The following is a 26724-nucleotide window of genomic DNA, read 5'->3' as shown; positions in this document are numbered from 1 at the left end:
CACATCCTCCACATTTGTCAGATTCATTACTAAGGATTTTATTGTTTCTGTTGCTGTTGTAAGTATGTGCTATGTAAATTGCATTTTCCATTTGTCATTGTCATGGTGCTTAATCAGCTACATTAACTTTTCCCTTGTTATTTTCTGTTGCTTTGCTTTTCTAATGCCTTTGAAACAGGGTCTTAACCTATTCTTCTGCTTATTAATTTGTTCTTCAGCTGTATCTATTTTGTTATTCACTTCAGGCATTGTGTTATCCCAGTTCTTATATTTTTCCTGTCTGGTATCTGTAATTGTTTTTATCATATAACTGCTGATTTCTATTTCATGCTACCAAAATCTGCTGTTAAAACTAATTTCTATATTTATTTTACATTCCAGCATTTTCTTTCTTCATAAAAACTCAACAATGTATGTTCTTTCTTGTGTGAAGATTGTCTTAGGTATTTTGACACTTTTCTCCCCAAGTTCCTGTTTTACTAAGGAGAGCAGCTATTTTGGCAAGTCATATGCACCCAGGGGCAAAACTCTCAGGGAGGAAAGTTCGGGTGATGTGCCACAGAGAAGAGAGTCTTGGGACTTCCCTGGTGATCCAGTGGTTAAAACTCAGCATTTTCAGTGAAGAGTTCACAGATTCAATCCCTGGTTGGGGAACTAAGATCCCACATGCTGCCAAGGATTGCCAAAAAAATAAATAATAGGAATCCACAAAAGAGAAAATGGGGGAGATGGAGAAGACATGATTAAGGAAGTCATGGAAGAACTTTTCCCTAAAATTTAGAAAATTTCTCTTGGAAAGGGCTATCGGCAGTGGAGAGTTATTAGGATGTGTGTGAGGCCAGTCTTAAGCCGTCTTGTAACCTGCGAAGAGTCACGCATTATCTCCCTTCATGTGTTTATTCTTCACAAACCAACCACTCAAGGACGTGTCACAACCCTGTGTGTGTGTGTCCTCAGTCTCATCTGACTCTTTTGCGACCCTATGGACTGTAACCCACCAGGCTTCTCTGTCCCTGGAATTTTCCAGGCAAGAATGTTGGAGTGGGTTGCCATTTCTTCCTCCAGGGGATCTTCCCAACCCAGGAATCAAAACTGCGTCTCTTGTGTCTCCTATATTGGCAGGGGGATTCTTTGTGAACTGCAAGTTAAAGACTTAGATATGGGTAGAGCAATAAACAATAAAACAGAAAAAATATTTTTATTTAAATGTTTATGTATTGCCGATATGGTATGAGATTTAACACAATTATTCACATGTTAGAAGTAACATTATTGGCACATCAGTCAGATTCTCCAGAAGAAACAGAACTAACAAAGTATGCATGTGAGTGTGATGTGTGTGCATACATGTGCGTATGTGTTCAATGGAACATTAATTGTATGAACATTACACAGACACTTCCATCCATAGAAATTAAGTCATGCCCTGTGTTGAAATCATGTTTCTGAAGATTATTTAACAACATAGAAAAATCTTACATAACTTAAAGAAAATACAAAAGCCACATTGTGAAAACCATATGATATATGTGTGTATGTATGTATGTATGTATATATATATATATATATATATATATATATATATATATATATACACACATATGCTTTTACAAAGTTCATGTTGATTTCTATTGCCTAGGAAAATGTACCAAATGGTAATATATCAGTGTTAGTAGAGGTCAATTATGGACAGTGGGAGAGCTTCCCAGGTGTCTCAGTGTTAAAGACTATCCCTGCCAATGCACGAGATGTGGCTTTGATCCTTGGGTTAGGAAGATCCCCTGGAGGAGGAAATGGCAACCTACTCCAGTATTCTTGCCTGGAGAATCCCATGGATGGAGGAGCCTGACAGGATACAGTCCATGGGGTCAGTCAGACACAACTGAGCATGCTTGCATGCATGAGCGATGGGGTTAAGGATTCATCTTTTCTTCCTACTATTTTGTTTCCCAAATAGCTTCCTGTGGAAATATTCTACTCTAATAATGACTAGAAAATGTTATTTTTAAAAGGGGATCATCTGGTTTGATCACATTTCTAGCAGATGGTCTGCCAACCTGAACACTTCCAGTGTGCAAGGGTCTCAACATTCCCCAGATTATCCATTCCACAATGTGATGATTATAATAATTAGAAAATGTGGCTTATATGGAGTTAAAGTCTGTCTCTGTTAATTCTATCCAATGGTCAGAAGTGCATCTTTTCTTCCATGTGGCAAGTTCTCAGATAGATATTTGAAGATGAATGTCATGTCTGTTTTTTTTTCCTGGTTAAATCTCCATAGCTTCTTTAACCATCCCTAGTAGAGACAACGTCTAGTTCATTGGTTTTTCAGTTGCAAAATTAATTATATATTGGATAAGAAAAGCTTAATTATTAGAGTCAGTTTTGCTTTGCTGAAAAAGGAAACACCAAGCCTGCCTGTGGCCATTTCTCCAAGCCTCAACCTAGTCTTCATTGTACTGTTTCGTAACAAAATAACAAATAACCTTATTTAAGAGTGCATCTGGAGGCAACAGGCGCTCACTCTGGATCCTTTTCTTCTGGCTTACCCAGCCAAGTCTCAACCTCCTCCTCACTATCAGAATAGAATGCAGGGACTTTCATGTAGTCCAGTGGTGAAGAATCCACTTTCCAACAAAGGGTATGCAGGTTTGATCCCTGGCTTGGGAACTAAGATCCCACATGTTGCAGAGCAACTAACCCCCAGCAAAAAGAGCCTGCATGCCTCAATGAAGACCAGACACAGCCAAATAAGTAAATATTTTACAAAAAAAACTTGTTAAAAAATGAAATACAGTGCCTTTGTCTTGGTCCAGGCTGAGTTGCAAGGTGTCTACTTTTGCTCTGCTATTCTGTTAATGTCATTTATTGTTTATTGACTAAGTCGTGTCTGACTCTGCCGCCCCATGGACTAGAGACCGCTAGGCTCCTCTGCCCTTGGAATATTCCAGGCAAGAATACTGGAGTGGGTTCCCATTTCCTCCTCCAGGGGATCTTCCCAACCCAGGGATTGAACCCATGTCTTCCGGGTCTCCTGCACTGGCAGGCGGGTTCTTTAGCACTGAGCCACGTGGGAAGCCCTTGTAGGGGTGGGGAAGAGGACAAATAGAAAACAATCAGCACAATGTGTTCTTTGCTGAGATGCGTAGAGGAGGTACAAGGTTCCTCTAGGGCTTTACTTGAGTTTTGTTAGAAAATAATAGGTATCTGATGGTTCCCTCCCAAGAGTAATCTAATTGGAGCACCTACAAAGAGTCCCAAAGCCTCAATTGTGTGAAGGGCAGCTGGGGTTTAATGGTGAGCTGGGTCGTCATTCTTCCCCACTGAGATGCCTTCAGGGCAGGCTGCCTGGGAGGTCATATTACATCAACATCCATCCGGAGCAGGGCAGGAACACTGGAAAAGCCAGCTGCCTCTCAGCCACATGGAGAGGAACAAAGATCTCTGGGCAGTGTTTCATGGGTCAGTGTTTGCTATGAGCCACATTTCCCACAGAGGTTAAAAGTCCTATAAGGTTTTCTAATGCCTGTGTTGGTGTGTCTCACCTGTCAGCACAACTTTCATATCTCCAGCCTCGGCCACCTTAAGGAAAAAGGGAGAAACAGTTATCCTTTGGATCAAGTGTGGGGTTTCCCAGGTGATCCTAGTGGTAAAGAACTCACCTGCCAATGCAGGAGACAAAAGAGATGTGGGTTCGATCCTTGTGTTGGGAAGATTCCCTGGAGGAGGAAATGGCAACCCACTCCAGCTTTCTTGCCTGGAGAATCCTACGGAGAGAGGACCCTGGCGGGCTACAGTCCTTAGGGTCGCAAAGAGTTGAACACGACTGAAGTGACTTAGCATGCATGTACCCAAGTTTCTGAAATTCCAGCTGTGTCATAGACAGATCTCATAACTCAGGGAGGGCGCTATTTCCATCTTGGGTGTGTACAATCCCACAGATGACAGACACTGATATTTAAATGAATCTCCTATTCTTGGTGACCTTATATATTTTATGATAATTCTAGTCTGGTTCAGGTCATGCTCTAAAATTTCCATATTACACAAGAGAGATTTTACAGAGACAGATCTGCAGTGGAACATTGTATTTATCTTATTCAGGGTTGGGAATGTGGCCTACATGCTATCAGCTCTCCAGGAAAGAACTGTGCCTGAGGGTTTCCAAATCGTTATTAGATATGAGGTTCTTCCCCAGTCTGCCTGCAATACAGGAGGCCCCAGTTTGATGCCTGAGTCAGGAAGATTCCCTGAAAAAGGGAATGACAACCCAATCCTGCATTCTTGCCTGGAGAATTCCATGAACAGAGGAGCTTGGCATGCTGCAGTCCATGGTTTCACAGAGTTGGACATGACAGAGTGACTAACACTATCAGATATGAAATACAAATCCACAAATATTGCCAGCAACTGTTTGTCAAGAGATGCCCTCAACGTTCACAGCCTGGTTCCTCCCCGCCACCAAAGCCCTCCCACTGTACCCTCTTCAGTAGATATTTCTCATTGTGCATCCTGTGTCTGTACTTTTTTGTCTTGCATTTGACTAAAATTACTGTGGTTAATAATCTTTGGAAACTCAGTCATCATTCAACTGGACATCAACTGTGCCAACTGGACATCTGTTTGTTCACCAACTTTGTGATCCATTTTGTGTTCAATTCGCTTCCAACTGTAGCCAGTTTTATCCCCACTTTGACGTTTTTTCAAATATTGGTCAAATATTTTCCTTTATCTTTTACTTTTCTCTTCTAAGCATGTACTTAAACCTTTGGTTAAATGGTGTTAGATTTACCATTGGTTCTGACCCATTTCTACATCATACCTCCATTTATTTCCTTGCCCATTCTTATTTTGTTTTTGCTTTTTAAAATCTCCCTTTTTTTCTAAAATTAATTTGTATTCTCATACTGTACAGCAAAGTGAATCAGCTGCATGAATAAATATATCCTCTCTTTTTTGGATTTCCTTCCCTTTTAGGTCACCACAGAGCATTGAATTGAGTTTCCTGTGCTATACGCAGGTTGCCATTTAGTTATCTATTTTACACATAGTATCAGAGCATATATATGTCAATCCCAATCTCCCAATTCATCCTACCCTCTTTCTCTTCTTGTTTTCTACATCTGTCTTTCTATTTCTGCTTTGCAAATAACATCATCTATACCATTTTTCTAGATTTCATGTATATGTGATAATATGCTTGTTCTATTTTTTAAGAAAAGTTTCATCAGAATTTTCAGTTTGATAGGTTTTTTGTGTTTTGAGTCTCCACTGCCTCTCTCTGTCTCTTTTCTTTCTAATCTCCCTTAAATTTTACTCAGGTCTCTATTACGGATTTGTAGTCTTTCTTATTAATAAATGTGCCTCATATGCCATATTATTACATCACTTTGTTAGACTACTTTCATGAGAATGTCAGCCTGCCACCCCCTCCAATTCTAGCTGTCACTCAAGTCATGTCTTAGCATGAGAAGATTTTGGCGTGCAGGAGGGCCGAGAAGAGCTACTCCACGTTCATGGTCAGGAGGGGCAGCCATGAGGAGATACCACTTGTCCGAGGTAAGGAGCAGTGGCTGCACTTTGCTGGAGCAGCAGTGAAGAGATACCCCAAGTCCAAGGTAAGAGAAACCCAAGTAAGATGGCAGGTGTTGTGAGAGGGCATCAAAGTGCAGACATACTGAAACCATAATCACAGAAAACTAACCAATCTGATCACATGGACCACAGCCTTGTCTAACTCAATGAAACTAAGCCATGCCGTGTGGGGCCACCCAAGATGGGAGGGTCATGGTAGAGAGGTCTGACAGAATGTGGTCCACTGGAGAAGGGAATGGCAAACCACTTCAGTATTCTTGCCTTGAAAACCCCATGAACAGTATGAAAAGGCAAAATGATAGGATACTGAAAGGGGAACTCCCCGGGTCAGTAGGTGCCAAATGCTACTGGAGATCAGTGGGGAAATAACTCCAGAAAGAATGAAAGGATGGAGCCAAAGCAAAAACAATACCCAGTTGTGGATGTGACTGGTGATAGAAGCAAGGTCCGATGCTGTAAGAGCAATATTGCATAAGAACCTGGAATATCAGGTCCATGAATCAAGGCAAATTGGAAGTGGTCAAACAGGAGATGGCAAGAGTGAACATCGACATTCTAGGAATCAGCAAACTAAAATAGACTGGAATGGGTGAATTTAACTCAGATGACCATTATATCTACTACTGTGGGTAGGAATCCCTTAGAAGAAAGGAGTAGCCATCATGGTCAACAAAAGAGTCCGAAATGCAGTACTTGGATGCAATCTCAAAAATGACAGAATGATCTCTGTTCGTTTCCAAGGCAAACTATTCAATATCACAGTACTCCAAGCCTATGCCCTAACCAGGAGCGCTGAAGAAGCTGAAGTTGAATGGTTCTATGAAGACCTACAAAACCTTTTAGAACTAACACCCCCAAAAGATGTCCTTTTCATTATAGGGGACTGGAATGCAAAAGTAGGAAGTCAAGAAACACCTGGAGTAACAGGCAAATTTGGCCTTGGAGTATGGAATGAAGCAGGGCAAAGGCTAATAGAGTTTTGCCAAGAAAACGCACTGGTCATAGCAAATACTCTCTTCCAGCAACACAAGAGAAGACTCTACACATGGACATCACCAGATGGTCAACACTGAGATCAGATTGATTATATTCTTTGCAGCCAAAGATGGAGAAGCTCTATACAGTCAGCAAAAACAAGACGGGGAGCTGACTGTGGCTCAGATCATGAACTCCTTATTGCCAAATTCAGACTTAAACTGAAGAAAGTAGGGAAAACCGCTAGACCATTCAGGTATGACCTAAATCAAATCCCTTATGATTATACAGTGGAAGTGAGAAATAGATTTAAGGGGCAAGATCTGATAGAGTGCCTGATGAACTACGGACAGAGGACAGAGGTTCGTGACATCGTACAGGAGACAGGGATTAAGACCATCCCCATGGAAAAGAAATGCAAAAAAGCAAAATGGCTGTCTGGGGAGGCCTTACAAATAGCTGTGAAAAGAAGAGAAGTGAAAAGCAAAGGAGAAAAGGAAAGATATAAGCATCTGAATGCAGAGTTCCAAAGAATAGCAAGGAGAGATAAGAAAGCCTTCCTCAGTTATCAGTGCAAAGAAATACAGGAAAACAACAGAATGGGAAAGACTAGAGATCTCTTCAAGAAAATTAGAGATACCAAGGGAACATTTCTTGCAAAGATGGGCTCAATAAAGGACAGGAATGGTATGGACCTAACAGAAGCAGAAGCTATTAAGAAGAGGTGGCAAGAATACACAGAACTGTACAAAAAAGAGCGTCATGACCCAGATAATCATGATGGTGTGATCACTCACCTAGAGCCAGACATCATGGAATGTGAAGTCAAGTGGGCCTTAGAAAGCATCACTACAAACAAAGCTAGTGGAGGTGATGGAATTCCAGTTGGGTTATTTCAAATCCTAAAAGATGATGCTGTGAAAGTGCTGCACTCAATATGCCAGCAAATTTGGAAAACTCAGCAGTGGCCACAGGACTGGAAAAGGTCAGTTTTCATTCCAATCCCAAAGAAAGGCAATGCCAAAGAATGTTCAAACTACTGCACCATTGCACTCATCTCACACGCTAGCAAAGTAATGCTCAAAATTCTCCATGTGAAGCTTCAACAATACATGAACCGTGTATTTTTACCCGGTTACAGATGTTCAAGCTGGCTTTAGAAAAGGCAGAGGAACCAGAGATCAAATTGCCAACATCCGCTGGATCATGGAAAAAGCAAGAGAGTTCCAGAAAAATATCTATTTCTGCTTTATTGACTATGCCAAAGCCTTTGACTGTGTGGATCACAAGAAACTGTGGCAAATTCTGAAAGAGATGGGAATACCAGACTACCTGACCTGCCTCTTGAGAAACCTATATGCAGGTCAGGAAGCAACAGTTAGAACTGGCCTTGCAACAACAGACTGGTTCCAAATCGGGAAAGGAGTACGTCAAGGCTGTATATTGTCACCCTGCTTATTTAACTTCTGTGCAGAGTACATCATGAGAAATACTGGTCTGGATGGAGCACAAGCTGGAATCAAGATTTCCGGGAGAAATATCAATAACCTCAGATATACAGATGATAACACTCTTACGGCAGAAAGTGAAGAGGAACTAAAAAGCCTCTTATTGAAAGTGAAAGAGGAGAGTGAAAAAGTTGGCTTAAAGCTCAGCATTCAGAAAACGAAGATCATGGTGTCCGGTCCCATCACTTCATGGGAAATAGATGGGGTAACAGTGGAAACAGTGTCAGACTTTATTTTTTGGGCTCCAAAATCACTGCAGACGGTGATTGCAGCCATGAAATTAAAAGACTTACTCCTTGGAAGGAAAGTTATGACCAACCTAGATAACATATTCAAAAGCAGAGATATTACTTTGCCAACCAAGGTCCATCTAGTCAAGGCTATGGTTTTTCCAGTGGTCATGCATGGATGTGAGAGTTGGACTGTGAAGAAAGCTGAGTGCCAAAGAATTGATGCTTTTGAACTGTGGTGTTGGAGAAGATTCTTGCAAGTCCCTTGGACTGCAAGGAGATCCAACCAGTCCATCCTAAAAGAGATCAGTCCTGGGTATTCTTTGGAAGGACTGATGCTGAAGCTGAAACTCCAATACTTTGGCCACCTCATGCGAAGAGTTGACTCATTGGAAAAGAATCTGATGCTGATAGGGATTGGGGCAGGTGGAAAAGGGGAGGACAGAGGATGAGATGGCTGGATGGCATCACTGACTCAATGGACATGAGTTTGAATGAACTCCAGGAGTTGGTGATGGACAGGGAGGCCTGGCCATCTGTGATTTATGGGGTCGCAAACAGTTGGACATGACTGAGAGACTGAACTTACTGAACACTTGTTGTACTTAGAGGGCATATGCCATATATTAACAGTAAAATTCTAGATAAAGGAGATTTTTTTCAGCCACAGTGCAATCTTCCATTCAACACTACCTCATATGACAATTACAGCTCTAAGACTGCCCTTGCCCTCTGTGCTGCAGCCATTTCGGATAAGTTTTCTTTGGAGAGAGAAGACTCAGGAGGAGAGAACCCTTGGAAATTGCAAGTGATTTTTTATCCCTGTAAGAATAACTTCTTGAGTTTTTTTTTTTTTTAAACCACCCTCTGTGAGTTTTCTTGATTCCTCCTTCTGTTTTCTAGTCTGCAAACATTTAAGCAAGTTTCCTTATATAGATAAAAGTTTGGCTCCTGGAACAACAGTCCAGGCCTGCTTTTCAAAGACTTAAGTCCACCTGACTGCCCTGGCTCAGTTAGGTCTAATCCAAAGAACATTTTTGTTGCCCAAAGGTCTGTTAGGGGAGTGTGTAATTTCCTCAGTTCTGTCTTGCTGCAGCAAAAATTTGAAGTGGTGGACCAGTGTTACAGCTTGGTTACAGCTCATTTAAAATGATTGACCCATGTTACAGCTCAGTTTTATTTTGCAAGCAAAGGAAAATACATCCTTGAGGCCTGAGGACGGGCTGACCCAAAAGAAGAGAACTGCTCAATTTTGGCTCCTCTTTTTATATGTTTTTTGCTCCTCCCATTGAGCCTGCCCTATATGAACTGGGCTAGTGAGGAGGGCTGTTTGTTTCACTTGAGGTTCTCACTCCAGTCCTCAGACCTTTCTTTTTTCTTTTTTCACAGGCTGTTTCCTTTCTTTGTCTTTTAGCCACAACTATTTTGGACCCCTTTTTCCTATTCCAACTACCTAACAGGTCCAAATCCTGAAGCTGTCTTTTTGGAGGATTTGGGATGAGCACAGACACAAAGGCAGAAAGACTATAGTCTAGGTATTTGAGCATCCTGTCTTCAGGGAAATTCAGAAGGAGAGAAGCTTCTGCTCACTGCTCTCCAGCCTGCCATGTGCCTTCTATCTCTGCCCCCACCTCGCTTAGGAGCAAGGCTGACCCTATCTGGTTCCCTGCCTGGAGTTTTTCTACTTCTGGGCTGACTGGTGATAAGATGCTCATGTTACCTCTAGATTCCAAGCTTTGTTTAGTGTTCCAGTTCAGGTGGACTCCCCAGTGAAGATGGTGTGCACTAGAATGGCAGGCTTAATGGCAAAAGGGTGACTTCACCCTGACCGGTGCAGAAGATGCTGTCACAAAGGTGTGTTGGTGTGTCTAACCTGCCAGATGCCAGCTCATAAGTGGTATTTGCTGCCGAGAGGATAAGTTCTGTGCAATTTTTAAAAAAATTCTTTTTTAAGGTCAAACTTTTCCATGTAATCGATGAAAACACAAGGAGTAGGCTTGACTACTACACAGAGCGATAAAATCCAGGTGTGGAATATTCTTTATTTTGCTCTGTCATTGAACTCTATCCAGTTATATTGGTTCTTAAGCCTTCGATACTGCTGATACCAGAAAAGATGACCTCACCAACTTGAAACAGACTCAGTCACCCCCTCTTTTAAGAGTCAGTCTGTTGGACAACCATTAGGTCATTTGGAAGATCTCAGAATTCAGATTTTGGTTATTGTAGTAGGTGTGTTCTAATAGGACTTCCTTGATAGCTCAGCTGGTAAAGAATCTGCCTGCAATGCAGGAGACCTGGGTTCAGTCCCTGGGTTGGGAAGATCCCCTGGAGAATACCCACTCCAGTATTCTGGCCTGGAGAATTCCATGGACTGTATAGTCCATGGGATTGCAAAGGGTCAGACATGACTGAGCAAGTTTCATTTTCAAAACAATAGGTGTGCAGTGGCATCTTATTGTTGTTTTAACTTGCAGCCTGACGATATATGATGTGGACCATTTTTCATGCTTATTGTCATCTGTGTATCTCCTTGGTGAGGTGCCTATTCAGGTCTTTTGTCCATTTTTCAACTAAGTGGTTTCTTAAGTTGAGTTTTTAGAGTTCTTTACATATTTGGGATAAGAGGTTTTTTTTTTTTAATATCAGATATATCTTTTCCAAATGTTCTCTTCTAGCCTGTAGTTTATAGTCTCATTCTCTTGACAGTGTCTTTTGCAGATCAGAAGATTTGAATTTTAAAGAAGTTCAATTTACCAATTATTTCTTTCATGGATTGCACTTTTGGGGTTGTATCTAAAAAAAAAAAAATCATAGCTATACTCCAGGTCATCTAGATTTTGTCCTTTATTATCTTAAAGGATTTTTGCAGTTCTGCATTTTGCATTGGGTCTATGATCCATTTTGAGTTAATTTTTGTAAGGCATAATAAGATCTGTGTCTGAATTCTTTCATTTATTTATTTTTTGCATGTAGATGTCCAGTTGTTCCAACAGCATTTGTTGAAAGACTACCTTTTCTTCCTTGTATAGCCTTTGCTCCTTTGTATAAACTCAGTTGACAAAATTTCTGTGGGTCTATTTCTGGGCTCTCTATCATGTTTCATTATCTTTTGGTCTATAGCGTTTGATTTTGATGTGCACCCTCAGCCATGACCTCTAACGAATGGTCAGTGGCAGATAAATTGCCTCCTTGACCTAATTCCTATTTCAGTGGGTTGTTTTGATTCATTCCTGGGTGTTTAGGACTTTGGAGGTGTCTCTGCCCCTTTTCCCTGGGCACCTTCCTCGCTCATTACTAATCTATCCCTCTGGTTTTATGAGGCATGCACAGATGTCACTCCAGGAAGTAAGACATAAATCACCTCTGCTCTCGGGTTCTTCCTACAATCCTCTGAATTCCTTGCCAAACCCATTTGGGAGGCAGCATGTCCTTCTTCTGCCAGAGTGTTGGATTTTTATTTTCTTTTGGGCAGGAACTAGATTTTATAATAGTCTGCATTCTCTTTCCAAATTATTTATTTTATTTTAGAAATTTTATGTCTTCCTTCTTTAGAGCTCTTAGTCTTTTTAGCTTCAAAAGACCTCCTTTCTCTCTCAAAAGCAAATAATCAAACAAAAGACTTATATCCTGGGACTGAAAACCTTGGCTTTAAAAACTATTATTTAAGGGTTTAACAAATCCATTCAGTAACTTCATTGATGTCTGTTGTTACTGTAATTCCAGGGCCTGAGATCTCTGAGACCAGTCCATGAAACAAGTTATCATGACTTCCTGACTAGTGGAGAAAAGACAACAGTATTAAAAAGCATAAGGAAAAAAAAAAAGGTCTAGTTAATACCACAAAATATCCTGGGTATGCACATAGACACACGTGTGGTTTTCAAATAGGAAAATAAATAACCTTGCAGCTCAAAAGAAATGAAACACTATATACATGTTGGCATATTTCTCACTAATCTTTAATGGAGAAACAGTTTTGCATAGAGATGACAACAATAGTGCATGGGTTAAAAGAACTAGCTAGGTTCTACATCTGCTTATACCACTAACTAGTGGTATAGCTGAAAGCTAGTTCTTATTTCAGTTCCCTTATCAATTAAATACAATATTTAACAAAATATTTGTAGTAGCTATTATTAATAATGGTGCTTTGGTGATTTAATTTTTCCTTCATTTGCACTTTCCAAAATGTTTAAAGGACATGAAATATTTAACCAAATGTCCTTTCCTAAATTAAAAAAACAAGCAAACTGTAAAATGTAGGGCTTGCTGTGAGATCTCATCATCTTCACCTCTCATATTGGCAAATACCCCTTCTTCAAGTACCCCCAAACACTTCTTAAAAGCAAATAAAAGTTCTTCCTGCCTGCTAGACCTTCTTATAATGACTTGCTGCTTCTCCTTCAAGTACAATCTTGAAAACTAAGCTCATCACCAGTCATCCCTCTGATACTTATTTGGTTTGTTTGGTTGAACATCTATGACTCAGTAGGCTCTTTCATCTGGGTTGTACAAAAATAAGATAGCTCCATCCAAAAATCTCTCAAAAAGTTCATAGTCTAAGGGGAAAGGAAGATGTAAGTAAGTGCTGGCCTAGGTGCTGGACTATGTGCTAGGTGTTCCAAATATTTGGTTGGCCAACAGGTTCATTCAGGTTTTTCTGTAAGATGTTATGGAAGTTTTGACCAACACATAAGTGCACAGCTGTTCCCTGGTCCTCTCAGGGGTTCTCCCTTCTGCCAGCCACTTGAGCATTATTTAGCTTCAGTTTCTCCTAGTCCTCTCCCCTCATATTGAGGTGAACCAAGGCTTATTAATTGCAGTTTCCTTGCTCTCTTTCCAGTCTCTACTGCCCTTGCTTATGCCTTTATTATCACTTCATATCAGCCTTTTGGGTTTTTTGGTTGCTGGTCTTTGCTTTCCGCCATTTTACATTCATAACTAGAGTGAGCATCCAAACCACAGCCCAGGGGCTGTCATCCCAGTCCAAATTGATTCACTGGCTCCCAATGTCAAGAGGATCATAAGAATCAAATCCTGATTCTCAGCTCAGTAGTGAAGGATGGCACTGGGTTCCTGCTGACACCCCACCTCCTACATCATACTCCCATATGATGGGCTCAGCCACACCAGGCCACAGACCATCCTAGATTACCTGTGTGCCAATTGGGTCACAAGTGTTCCCAAGCAGGACCGTTTAGGGCCTTCTCCCACATCCTCTGCTTTAGCTCCTCGCTAAAGTACCTGGCTGCCTAGGTGGCTCAGTGGGTAAAATAATTTGCTTGCCAGTACAGGAGATGTGGGTTGCATCCCTGGCTCAGGAAGATCCCCTGGAAGAGGAAACGGCAACCCATTCCAGTATTCTTGCCTGGGAATTCCCAAGAACAGAAGAGCTTGGCAGGCTACCCTTTGCCTGGGGTCTCAAAGAGTTAACTGGACTGAGCAGAGATAGGGAGAGGACTGAAGTATCTAGATAATAGTATATAATTCACATTTCCAGAGTTGTTTTGCAGATGTAGAAAACCTCCCCTCTGCCACAAATAGAAGATGTTAACTACTTGATACCCATAAGCACAGAGCCCCAGGCCTCCTGGAGCCTAAGGATCGATTAAGTTCACCCTTGTGACACCACCTGCTACTTTACCATCAGCCAATGAGAGAGTTGTGCACAAGCTGATCACAGACCCTGTAACCCCCACCTGGATTTAAAAAGTAACTTGCCAAAACCCTTCCAGGAGCTTGCGGCTTTTTAGGGCATGAGCAACTAGTCTCCTTGCATGGCCCTGCAGTAAACCTTTCTGTGCTCCAAACTCAGACAATTCTGTTTGTTTGGTCTGACTATGCACCAAGCACAGAAACTTGCATTAAGCCTCCTTCCGTTCCTTCCTTCTCTCTCTTTCTTTCTTCCTTCCTCTCTTTCTTTCATCTAGAGGCAGAAAAAACATCTCAGTCTCTGGGTGGATTAAAGAGAGATTAAGAGATGAGGTGGTGAATAATTCATCTGTGAAAGAATAAAGCTAGTCAGGATAGCAATGGAGAAGGAAATGAAGCCTGGTGTGGGAGAGTCTGTTGAAGGAGAGGAGAAATTGGATCCGTGGTCACATTGAGGTGCTGATGGAAAGACAAACCTCTCCTGGGGAGGTGGGGGTAGGAGTGTGAGTCAGAGCACAGGTGAAGGGGTTGGCCTTTGGTAAAAGGAAAGGCATTCCTCAAAAGATGTCTTAGTGGAAAGAGACTGGAAATATTCTTTCCTTGGGGAGTGTTCACTGATAAGTGTCTTGAAATGTCATTAAAAGGCATCTGTGCTTATATTTCAGTTTTAGAGGGAACTGCATTTCCAAGGTGGCATAACAGAATAGTTGTGAACTGCCTTCAGGAACACAGAATCTCTCCACCTAAATATTGGAGTATCTTCTAACAGTCAGTAGATGGGGTAGGGGATGAGCTGTGTGTTTTATGGAAAAACAGGGACTGTGGGAGATGTGGGTTTGGGTTCTGTCTCTACTATTCACTAGACAGGTAACTATGGGCCAATGTTCTCAATCCATCAGAAACTCAGCTTTCTCACTGCAAAATGGGAACAAGAATAACTCCTGCTTATGAGGTTCTCTGAGGATTAGATAGATCGCATATCATATACCTCCCATGCAATGTTGTTCATGTTGTTCAGTTGCTAAGTCGTATCAGACTTTTTGTGACCCCATGGCCTGCAGTTTGCCAGGTTTGTCTCCAAGAGTGCGTTCAAACTCATGTCCATTGAGTCAGTGATGCCATTCAACCATCTCATCCTTTATTGCCCCCTTTCTCCTTTTGCCTTCAATCTTCCCCAGGATCAGGGTCTTTTCCAATGAGTGGTCTCTTTGCATCAGGTGGCCAAAGGGTTGGAGCTTCAGCTTTAGCATCAGTGCTTCCAATGAATAGTCAGGGTTGTTTTCCTTCAGAAATTGACTGGTTTGATCTCCTTGCAGTCCAAGGGACTCTCAAGAGTCTTCTTCAGCACCACAATTCAAAAGCATCAATTCGAAAGCCCATGTAATGGGTCCTTCACAAATGTCAGGTTTCATTTTAGAAAAGTGTCCTTCACGAGTTCAGTATTTGACATTGAGCATGAAAAATTGGGATGGACACAGAACTGATGACACAGCACACCTGGGTGTTGTCATCCTGTGACTGGTAATTCCCGTGTTAAATGTTCTTTTAGTGGCTTCAAGTTTACATTAAAGCTCTGCTCAGCCCCACTATGTCTTGCTCACTGTGTAAAGTGGGTATTTGTTGAAACCGAGGCTGTTGACTCTTACTGAGAAATCTTTTAGAAGGACCATTAAACTAAATGGGTTGAACAAAGCCTGGTACCCCTGCTGAGAGTAAAAACTGGTTCCTAGGGTTCAGAGGAATAATTATATTCTTTTTTCTCCTTCTCTGTAGTTTGTTTATTGTTGAGAAACATGGTACAGGAGTCAGGAAGATAGAGATTTAAAAAAAAAATAGCAGTTTTATGACTGCAGTGCCCGACTGAAGAACTAGGTCTTGCATCTGCCATGCAATGGAGCCTGAAGACATCCTCCCAGACCTACTATACCCACCCCCTGCCCCTGCCTCCCCTTCTCAAGGACAATACCTGCCTTGGTTAGTCAACCTCATGGAAAGTCAGAGAATGGCCATTTCCTGCAGACAGGCTGATCCAAAATGAAATATCTGGGACTTTCCTGCTGGTCCAGTGGTTTAGAATCTGCCTTGCAAAGCAGGGTATGTGGGTTCAATCCCTGGTCAGGGAAATAATATCCCACATGCTGTGGGGCAACTAAGTGTGTGTGCCACAACTACTGAGCCCGAGTTATAACTAGAGAGTCCATGTGCATGATGGAATAAAGATCCTGTGTGTCACAACTAAGACCTGATGCAGCCAAATAGATATATTACTGTTTTTAAAAAGCAAACATATCTGAAGAGCTCACACACACACACACACACACACCAGTTTTTTCTACTTTCACCATGGGGAGGGAATGAAGAAGTTAGAAAAGAACAATGCAATTGTTATTTCAAACTGCTTCATTCTGGAAGACCAAGTTCTCAGAAACATGAAGATGGGGAAATCAAAGATTTCCCCTCCACCTCATTCAGGATCAGAGTGAAAGCAAATGCCTTGCTTTGTGGACCTATCAACAGGTGTGGTCTGTATGGGGAGTGATGTTGGACAGTGACAAGCCATGAAGCAGCCATTGGAGGAACTGAAATATACGGTGGATGTTCAATAGACAGAGATGCGCTGACACATGGTTACAGAGCAGGGATTAATCATTCCTGCTGAGTAACTCAGTGCTTTTCTTTTCAGTTTAGTCTTTTTTAAGTTAATTTTTATTGGAGTATATCTGTTGTCATTCAGTCGTTCAGTTGTGTCCGACTCTTTGGGACCCCATGGACTGCAGCATGTCACACTTTACTGTCCTTGACTATCATGCCCATTGAATTGATGCTGTAGTATATTTTGCTTGGGGCTGTTTTGGTTTTTCAGCTATGCCTCAATGGTGCCCCCAAACTCTTTTGCTTATTTTGCAATGGAGAAAATTCAAGAAGGATCAGAGAGATGAAGAGTTAAGACTTGTGTCTGAGACTCCTCATACTCAGGCCAGAGTTTTCAGAAAGAGAATTGAGTGAGGAAAGTGAAAGATGTGGAGAATCTGACTATTAAGTCCCAGCATTAAGAAGTTTCCCAAAGTGCCCACCTTAGGAAGCCCCTATGCCACAAGCCCAAAGTGACAAGCACAGCTGTCAGTCAACAGCAGAGCAGGGTTGAAAGACCAGCCCCCTGGAGAGAGACTCAGCATATTAATGATGTGATTTGCATATGCTTAACAAGGCAGCCTTGGAGAAATTAACCATAAAGGAGGAGCATAGTTCTCAGAGCTAATTTACAAACTCTTCAAGGCAAAAGGCTTTTAAACATAATGAGGATGAAAGTTCACCAGCATGGACCCCCAAACATCTCCCAGAGGTGGCTGGGGGCTTCCTCTGGCTGGCAGCTCCCCTGGGATCCTCCAGGGCCAAAAGCATCGGTGGCACCAGCATCCTTTTCTGCTCTGCATCCCTTATACTAGGAGAAATCCCTTAAATCTGGTCCCATGTCTCTCTCTTAAGGATTCCTTCTAATAACTAGCCCATGGGGAAAATGGCTTTTTGTCCAGGGATATGAGGAGTGAATATAGGTCTGATAGGTCTTGCCCTCTCTAGGCTGCCTCAGTATTTCATTGTTTCATGAATTTCAAAAGAAGTCTCTAGGGAGACATCTTAGGCAGTCCACTGGTTAAGACTTCACCTTTCAATGCTGGCAGTGCAGGTTCAGTTCCTGGTTAGGAGCTGAGATCCCACATGTCTTGGGGCCAAAAAACCAAAATATGAGACAGAAAGAATATTGTAATAAATTCAGTTAAGGCTTTAATGTGGTCCACATCAAAAATGTCTTTTAAAAAATTCTTGGGCTTCCCTGGTGGCTTAATGGTAAAGAATCCATCTACCAATTCAGGAGACATGGGTTTGATCCTTGGTCTGGGCAGATCCCATATGCCGAGGGGCAACTGAGCCTGTGTACCACAACTACCGAGCCTGTGCTCTAGAGCCTGGGAGCCACAACTACTGAGCCATGTGCGGCAGCTCCCGAAGCCTGCATGCCCTAGAGCCTGTGCTCCAAAACAAGAGAAGCCACTGCAATGAGAAGCCCATGTACTGAAACGAAGAGTAGCCCCCACTGGCTGCAACTAGAGAACAGCCTGTGCAGCCATGAAGACCTAGCACAACCATATAATAAATATATGTATGTATATATCAATTAATTCATTAAAATAAAAAAATCTCTAGTGCAGAGCCAGCAACACACACACACACATGAGAAAAATAAACACATACAAAACACTTACTCCTTTGAAAGATAGGTAATATTGAGTTGGGTGTCTATAATACAGCTTCAGAGAGTGTACTGAGAGGTTCCCTTGACAAAAGGGTTGCCTGAGTTCTCTGGGTTGCAGAATGTCATAGCTTGGAGTCCACGGTCCCCAAAGTGGCTTGACCATTAGCTCAAGCAGAAAGTGCTCTCTTCTCTCTGGCTGACTCTGTTACTCAGTCAGCAATGTAAAGGCCCTTCTTGTCTGTGGAGTTCCCTTACAGATGAACAACTCTCACAGCATCTGAGGAGAGAGCCTCTGGGAGCGGCCTCGGCTCTCAGCTCTGGTTCCCTGCTCAGAAATCCTATGGGCTTCATTGTCACGGAATCCATTAGACAGTCACTGGTGTGGTCCCTCATGAGTTCTTAGTATTTCCCTCTTGAATTGTAATTCCCTGAGGGCTGAGGCCAGATTATACTCATCTGAGTATCATCCTGTCCTAGAAATGGCTATGCCTCAAATATTCTGTAGATATGTGTGTTTGCGTCGCTAAGTTGTGTCCAACTCTCTGCAACCCCATGGACTGTAGCCCATCTGGCTCCTCTGTCCATGGGATTTCCCAGGCAAGAACACTGGGGGCGGGGTGTGCCATTTCCTTCTCATCTGCAGATGTGAGCTGTTGCTGTTTCCTGAAATAAAAATGATCCCTGAATTGTTTTTCAAAGATCAAGGTAAGATAAAGATAAGAGTCAAATAGGATTGACCAGACCTTGTTGAATTCAATAAATTGCCTACTCTCAGTTAGGTTGATTGTGAGCCAAGAGGAATAGGTGGTTTGAATTTTTGGTTGTTGGAGTTTTTAAATGTTTGTTTTTCCTTTCCACAAAAAACTGATAGGGACTTCCCTGGCAGGTCCAGTGGTTAGGACTTTACCTTCCAGTCACTGGCAGGTTCAATTCCTGGTTGGGGAGCTAAGATCCCATGTGCCTTGTGGCCAAAAAAACAAAACATAAAACAGAAACAATGTTGTAACTAATTCAATAAAGATTTTTTAAAAGTCCACATTAAAAAAATCTTTTAAAACTGATATAGTCTTTGAAAAAATAAAAAACTCAGTGAATAAGTATAATCCAGCAAGTCAAAGTCCCCCAGAGCCTACTAGTCACTGAAAACTAAGGTTAACAATTTCTGTACTCACAAGGAAACAAGAAGAAATGCTCTTATTGGGCCAAAAATTATAATCTCTGAAAGTAAAACGAGAAGAACATGGATTCACATTAACAGAAGAATCAAATAGAGGATTAGCATTTAAATAATTTTAAAAAACAGGATAAATATCAAAAGCTATAATATTGGACAACAATGAATGTTTACTGTAAACTTAGTACCTTCTCTGGGCTTCCCTTGTGGCTTAGTTGGTAAAGAATCCACCTGCAACGTGGGAAATCTGGGTTCAATCTCTGGGTTGGGAAGATCCCCTGGAGAAAGGAAAGGCTACCCGCTCCAGTATTCTGGCCTAGAGAATTCCATGGGCTGTATAGTTCATGGGGTCACAAAGAGTCAGACATGACTGAGCAACTGTCACTTTCAAGTAGTACCTGCTCTACATGTACAACCTTGTTTCATCAGTACAACACTATTAAGTATACAGGTGCTATCTCTGCTTTAAAAATGGGGAAACTGTGGCCCAGGTTGGTTAAGTAGCTTGCCCAGGGCCACACAGCTAGTAGAGGATAAAGCTGGGATAAACATGAACACTATGTCCAGATACAGACCCATAAATACTATATTCTCTATTGTTATTCAGTGGAGAAGATTAGCATGTGAGAATGACAGTTTCCGATCTTCCTTTCCAATCTTTATCCCATTTTATTTTATTCTACTTTATTTTATAGTTTAAATTTGGCTGCATTGGATTTTGGTTGTGGCATGGGGGATCTAGTTCTCTGACCAAGGGTCGAACACAGGTCCCCTGCTATGAGAGCTTGTAGTCTTAGCCACTGGATTACCAGGGAAGTCTGTGAGTCTATTTTGCAAATAAGTTCATTTGTATCATTTCTTTTTAGATTCAATGTATAAGGGATAGCATATTTCTCTTTCTCTGTCTAATTTACTTCACTCAGCATGAGAATCTCTAGGTCCATCCATTTTGCTGCAAAGGTGTTATTTCATTCTTTTTAAGGGCTAAGTAATATTCCATTGTATTTTGATAGTTATTCATCCTATTCTCTTTTTCAGTGATGACTCTTTTTTTTTTTTAAATGGGTATTTTTGATATAATGAAGTCTAAAGTTAAAAATTAATCAATATATCTTTCTCCAGCCAGACAGTACAAAGGGAAGCTTTAACTACAATTTCCCTCTACTGCTTCCATGTTATTGCTGTTAAGCACTTAATTTTATATTTGTAGAATGAATTACACAAATTAGCACTTTCTATAAGACTTGATGGGACATTTTAAATGAATCAAAGTATTAACCAATTTCTTGAGTAGATCCTTTCTTCTCATCCTGTTCTTTCCTGAGGGATTCCATTTCTGTTTTGCTGAAGAACATTCTTTAGTATTTCTTTAAAGTGGTGGTTATTGAGAAACAAGTCTCTCAGTCTCAGGAAATTGAAATGACTTTTGCATTTACTTTTAAAAAAACTTACAGATTAGTCTTCCATGTGTTTGTAAAATACCAGGATGCATGTGATAATCAGAGAGATTATAATACAGAGACTAAATTAAATTGGCTGCATGTTTGGAATTTGTTAACTCACTTTTGAAAAATAAACTTTATCTTTTAGAATAGTTCTACATTTAGAGAAAAATTTTGAACAAAGTACACAGAATTTCCCTAGATCCTCTCTTTCAATTATGTATATTTTTGGTGATCAATCTGTTTATATACATTGCCCCTATTTTAATTGAAGTTTTAGCTCCTTTGTTATGAATTTGTAAGACCTAGTAATGCATGGGGAAAATTGGTGTGTGTGTATGTGTGACATATATACCTGCTGTATGTTAGTTGCTCAGTCGTGTCCAATTCTTTGCAACCCCATGGACTGTAGACTGCCAGGCTCCTATGTCTATGGAATTCTCCAGGCAAGAAGATTGGAGTGGGCTGCCATTTCTTTCTCCAGGAGATCTTCCCAACCCAGGGATCGAACCCAGGTCCCCTGCATTGTAGACAGATTTTTACCATCTGAGAGACCAGCAGAGAAGTCCTACATAATTTGCAGTGATTAACCCTCTGATTTTATCTAACTTTTAATTTTGCTTCTAGTTTTTTTCACTATGCAAAAATTTTGTATTTTTATGTAATTATGTTTATTAGTACAGGAACCACAAAGGTTTCTATGTTATATATCATCACTGAAACTATTTTTAATTCTGAATTTATAAAATAGCTCATATTTTCTTCCTTATTTAATAGGCAATCTTTTCCTCTAATGGTCTTAGACTCCCCTATCAGTCAGTTCAGTTCAGTTCAGTTGCTCAGTCGTGTCCGACTCTTTGCGACCCCATGAATCGCAGCACACCAGGCCTCCCTGTCTATCACCAACTCCAGGAGTTCACTCAGACTCACGTCCATTGAGTCAGTGATGCCATCCAGCCATCTCATCCTCTGTCGTCCCCTTCTCCTGAGCCCAATCCCTCTCAGCATCAGAGTCTTTTCCAATGAGTCAACTGTTCACATGAGGTGGCCAAAGGACTGGAGTTTCATAGGGACTATTAAAGAATGTTCCATTTTGGGGGTTCTACTTATGGAATGGTCCATTCTGTTTTACTAACCTGTTTCTTCATGTGTCAACAACATGTTGTTTTGTTAATGGGTCGATATTACGCTTTTATATTTAGTACAGATTAAGAATGATACGTAATGTGTAGTATGTGTGGTTCCTAAAGGTACACATGATAAAAACTGATGTTGCTGATATTGACGGGGCATTGTGACATGTCCATGACTGGTGTTTTACTTTGTAATTTTAGAGATCAGTAAAAAAAAAAAAAATGCAGCGAAGTCCATAAAAGTAGTCTTATCTTTTGATTCAGTAATAGTATTCTTATAATCTATCAAAAGAAATAATTAAAATAAATGAACATTTTATATGTATGGAGACATTTGGATAAGGAAATCAGTAATTAATTTTGGGAAATATGAATGAAATCATATCTACTCATTAAAAACTATGAAAGCCATGTAGCATACCAGAAAAAATTATGGACTAACTAAAAAGTATATATGAAATTTAGAAAGATGGTAATGATGATCCTATATGTGAGACAGCAAAAGAGACACAATGTAAAGTACAGACTTTTGGATTCTGTGGGAGAAGGCAGGGGTGGGATGATTTGAGAGAATAGCATTGAAACATGTATATTATTGTATGTGAAACAGATCACCAGTCCAGGTTCAATGCATGAGACAGGGTGCTCAGGGCTGGTGCACTGGGATGACCCTGAGGGATGGGATGGGGAAGGAGCTAGGAGGAGGGTTCAGGAAGGGGAACACATGTACACCCATGGCTAATTCATGTGAATATATGGCAAAAACCACCACAATATTGTAAAGTAATTAGCCTCCAATTAAAGTTTTAAAAAAATGCTACAGCATACATGTAGGAAGCATATACATTTATGGGATTAATTTTTGTTCCTTTTTAAGATATTAGTTTAGCAAGATATTTTTCAAAGTTTTAAACTGTGTATATAAAATATTGTCATGCCCCTAAATGCCTTTTATTTGGAAGTTCTCTAAAGGTTAGTAACTTGTCACATATTTACCCATTGTATTTTATTATGATTTTATACTTTCCCACTAGTCAGTTTGAAACACTTAAAAGGAACTCTTTAATAGTGTGCTAATTATTTTGCTAGGAAATGGCTAATTCAGAGATTGCCATAGCAGAATGACATTAAAATCCGAGTCATTAAAAAAGTCATCTTTTAAGAACTGTCGTTTTGTCAAGCAGACCCATAAAACTTGCACCACAGTTACACGCATAACAGGAGGAAGAGGGGAAAGAGAAGAGAAAAGGAAAGGTGTTTCAAGTTTTTCTTTTCTTCATATCAGTTGTAAATAGTGACACTTGCCCTGCTCACTTCACAGGATGGTTCTAAGGCTCAAATGAAAGAAAATGTGAACTTCAGTGAAAAGTTATTGTAATTGTAAAGGACTTATTAATGTCATTCCCCTTGTAAATGTGCTGTGTTCCACTTACCTTGAAGGAATAATGCCACCAGTCCCGCTAATGTGTGTAGAGGTTGCTAATGTCTTACAGAGATTTGGTTTAAAGAGAGGCCAATTATGTCTAGCTCCACACTTCGCAGGGACCGAACTCTCTCTGTCTTTTTTTTTTTTCCTTTGGGGACAGCATCTCTTCACAAGTCTTGACCTCAGTGGAGACTGAATGAGAAAATGCACAGGCTGACATTGACTTTGAAATATCTGACAGAATACAGGGCTGAAAGCATCTATCAATAATTCATTTCAGGTTATGGGGTAGCACAGGATCCCCACTGGTTTTAAAGCCATTAATTGGTTGTTAGACTCCATTAAGTCACTATGGATGTGAAAAGCATGTCTGAAGTTTTAAAAGACACACATAATAAAGGCAGGTCATTTTTTATTTCTCTGTCTCTCTCTCTCTTTTTTTTTTTTTCTTGCACAACTGATATGACTTCTTTGCCAGTGGGGGCAGGGGAAGCCTAGGTCAAAAGGGGCTGAAAATTGAAAATTGACAGTTACATGTCTTTGGGCTTTGCATATAAGACCCAATAAAAAATGGCAAGTCTCTCTCAAACCATTGCCTTTTCTCTTCAAAATATACTTTTTTCTTGAATGTTAGTTTCTGGACCGTTGCATTCTAATTTTGTCATGAATATTATTGGCAGATTTTTTCTTAAAAGTGTGTGTTTTAAAGACCAAAAGGAACTCATAGGCTCAAAGTCAATCTTCCCCCCAAAATGAAATAATTTTGCTGAAAATCACCTATTCACCAAAAACTAAGACAGATTCCTGAAACAAAGTCTAGGATGGTTTGCTGTAATCATCTGGCCACTAAAAGCCAGAGCAAAGGCAGAGACCAGGAGGGATGAGGTAGGAATCAATGCAGAAAGACAAGGGACAATGGACGTACAGGGGTGGGGTTGAATCATTTGGTAAAACAGTGATGAAGTGAATTGATGGTTCTGGAAACTTATTTTTTGATCAATTGACTTTTAAGATAATTGTTTTTCTATTCTTTGGGTTATGTCCGAGTATTGGCCATCAGCAGGTGGCATTGCTCCTCCAGACTGCAGTCCCTTGTCCCATTGTCCATCCGGACCTGACATTGCCATGGAGGAATTACAGGGGAAATCTTGAAAGCCCTCTTTAATTTTATTTATTTATTTTTAGTATATTTTAATTTATTTTTATATAAATTTATTTATTTTAATTGGAGGCTAAATAACTTTACAATATTGTATTGGTTTTGCCGTACATCAACATGAATCTGCCACAGTGTACATGTGTTCCGCATCCTGAACCACCCTCCCTGTACCATCCCTCTGGGTCATCCCAGTGCACCAGCCCCAAGCATCCTGTATCCTGCATCGAACCTGGACTGGTGATTCATTTCTTATTTGATATTATACATGTTTCAATGCCATTCTCCCAAATCATCCCACCCTCGCCCTCTTCCACAGAGTCCAAAAGACTGTTCTATGCATCTGTGTCTCTTTTGCTGTCTCGCATACAGGGTTATTGTTACCATCTTTCTAAATTCCATAGATATGCGTTAGTATAGTGTATTGGTATTTTTCTTTCTGGCTTACTTCACTCTGTATAATATGCTCCAGTTTCATCCACCTCATTAGAACTGATTCAAATGTATTCTTTTAAATGGCTGAGTAATACTCCACTGTGTATATGTACCACAGCTTTCTTATCCATTCGTCTGCTGATGGACATCTAGGTTGCTTCCATGTCCTGGCTATTATAAACAGTGCTGTGATGAACATTGGGGTACACGTATCTCTTTCAATTCTGGTTTCCTCGGTGTGTATGGCCAGCAGTGGGATTGCTGGGTCATAAAGCAGTTCTATTTCCAATTTTTTAAGGAATATTCACACTGTTCTCCATAGTGGCTGTACTAGTTTGCATTCCCACCAACAGTGTAAGAGGGTTCCCTTTTCTCCACACCCTCTCCAGCATTTGTTGCTTGTAGACTTTTGGATAGCAGCCATTCTGACCGGCATGAAATGGTGCCTCACTGTGGTTTTGATTTGCATTTCTCTGATAATGAGTGATGTTGAGCATCTTTTCATGTGTTTGTTAGCCATCCATATGTCTTCTTTGGAGAAATGTCTGTTTAGTTCTTTGGCCGATTTTTTGATTGAGTCATTTAGTTTTCTGGACTTGAGCTGCAGGAGTTGCTTGTATATTTTTGAGAGTAATTCTTTGTCAGTTGCTTTTATTTTCTCCCATTGTGAAGGCTGTCTTTTCACCTTGCTTATAGTTTTCTTTGTTGTGAAGAAGCTTTTAATTTTAATTAGGTCCCATTTGTTTATTTTTGGTTTTATTTCCAGTATTCTGGGAGGTGTATCATAGAGGATCCTGCTGTGATTTATGTCAGAGATTGTTTTGCCTATGTTTTCCTCTAGGAGTTTTATAGTTTCTGGTCTTATGTTTAGATCTTTAATCCATTTTGAGTTTATTTTGGGGTATGTTGTAACAAAATCCTAGCAAACAGAATCCAACAACATATTAAAAAGATCATACATCATGACCAAGTGGGCTTTATCCCAGGGATGCAAGGATTCTTCAATATCCGCAAATCAATCAACATAATACACCACATTAACAAATTGAAAGATAAAACCCATATGATTATCTCAATAGATGCAGAGAAAGCCTTTGACAAAATTCAACATCCATTTATGATAAAAACCCTCCAGAAAGCAGGAATAGAAGGAACATACCTCAGCATAATAAAAGCTATACATGACAAACCCACAGCAAACATTATTCTCAATGGTGAAAAATTGAAAGCATTTCCCCTAAAGTCAGGAACAAGACAAGGGTGCCCACTCCCACCACTAATATTCAACATAGTTTTGGAAGTTTTGGCCACAGCAATCAGAGCAGAAAAAGAAATAAAAGGAATCCAGATTAGAAAAGACGTAAAACTCTCACTGTTTTCAGATGACATGATCCTCTACACAGAAAATCCTAAAGACTCCACCAGAAAAATACTAGAGCTAATCAATGAATATAGTAAAATTGCAGAATATAAAATCAACACACAGAAATCCCTTGCATTCCTATACACTAACAATGAGAAAACAGAAAGAGAAAACTAAGGAAATAATTCCATTCACCATTGCAATGAAAAGAATAAAATACTTAGGAATATATCTACCTAAAGAAACAAAAGACCTATGCACAGAAAACTATAAAACACTGGTGAAAGAAATCAAAGAGGACACAAATAGATGGAGAAATATACCATGTTCATGGATCAGAAGAATCAATATAGTGAAAATGAGTATACTACCCAAAG

The sequence above is a fragment of the Budorcas taxicolor genome, chromosome 21 (assembly GCF_023091745.1).
Source record: "Budorcas taxicolor isolate Tak-1 chromosome 21, Takin1.1, whole genome shotgun sequence".
Taxonomy (NCBI): Eukaryota; Metazoa; Chordata; class Mammalia; order Artiodactyla; family Bovidae; genus Budorcas; species Budorcas taxicolor.
Note: the sequence above shows the minus strand (reverse complement) of the source record.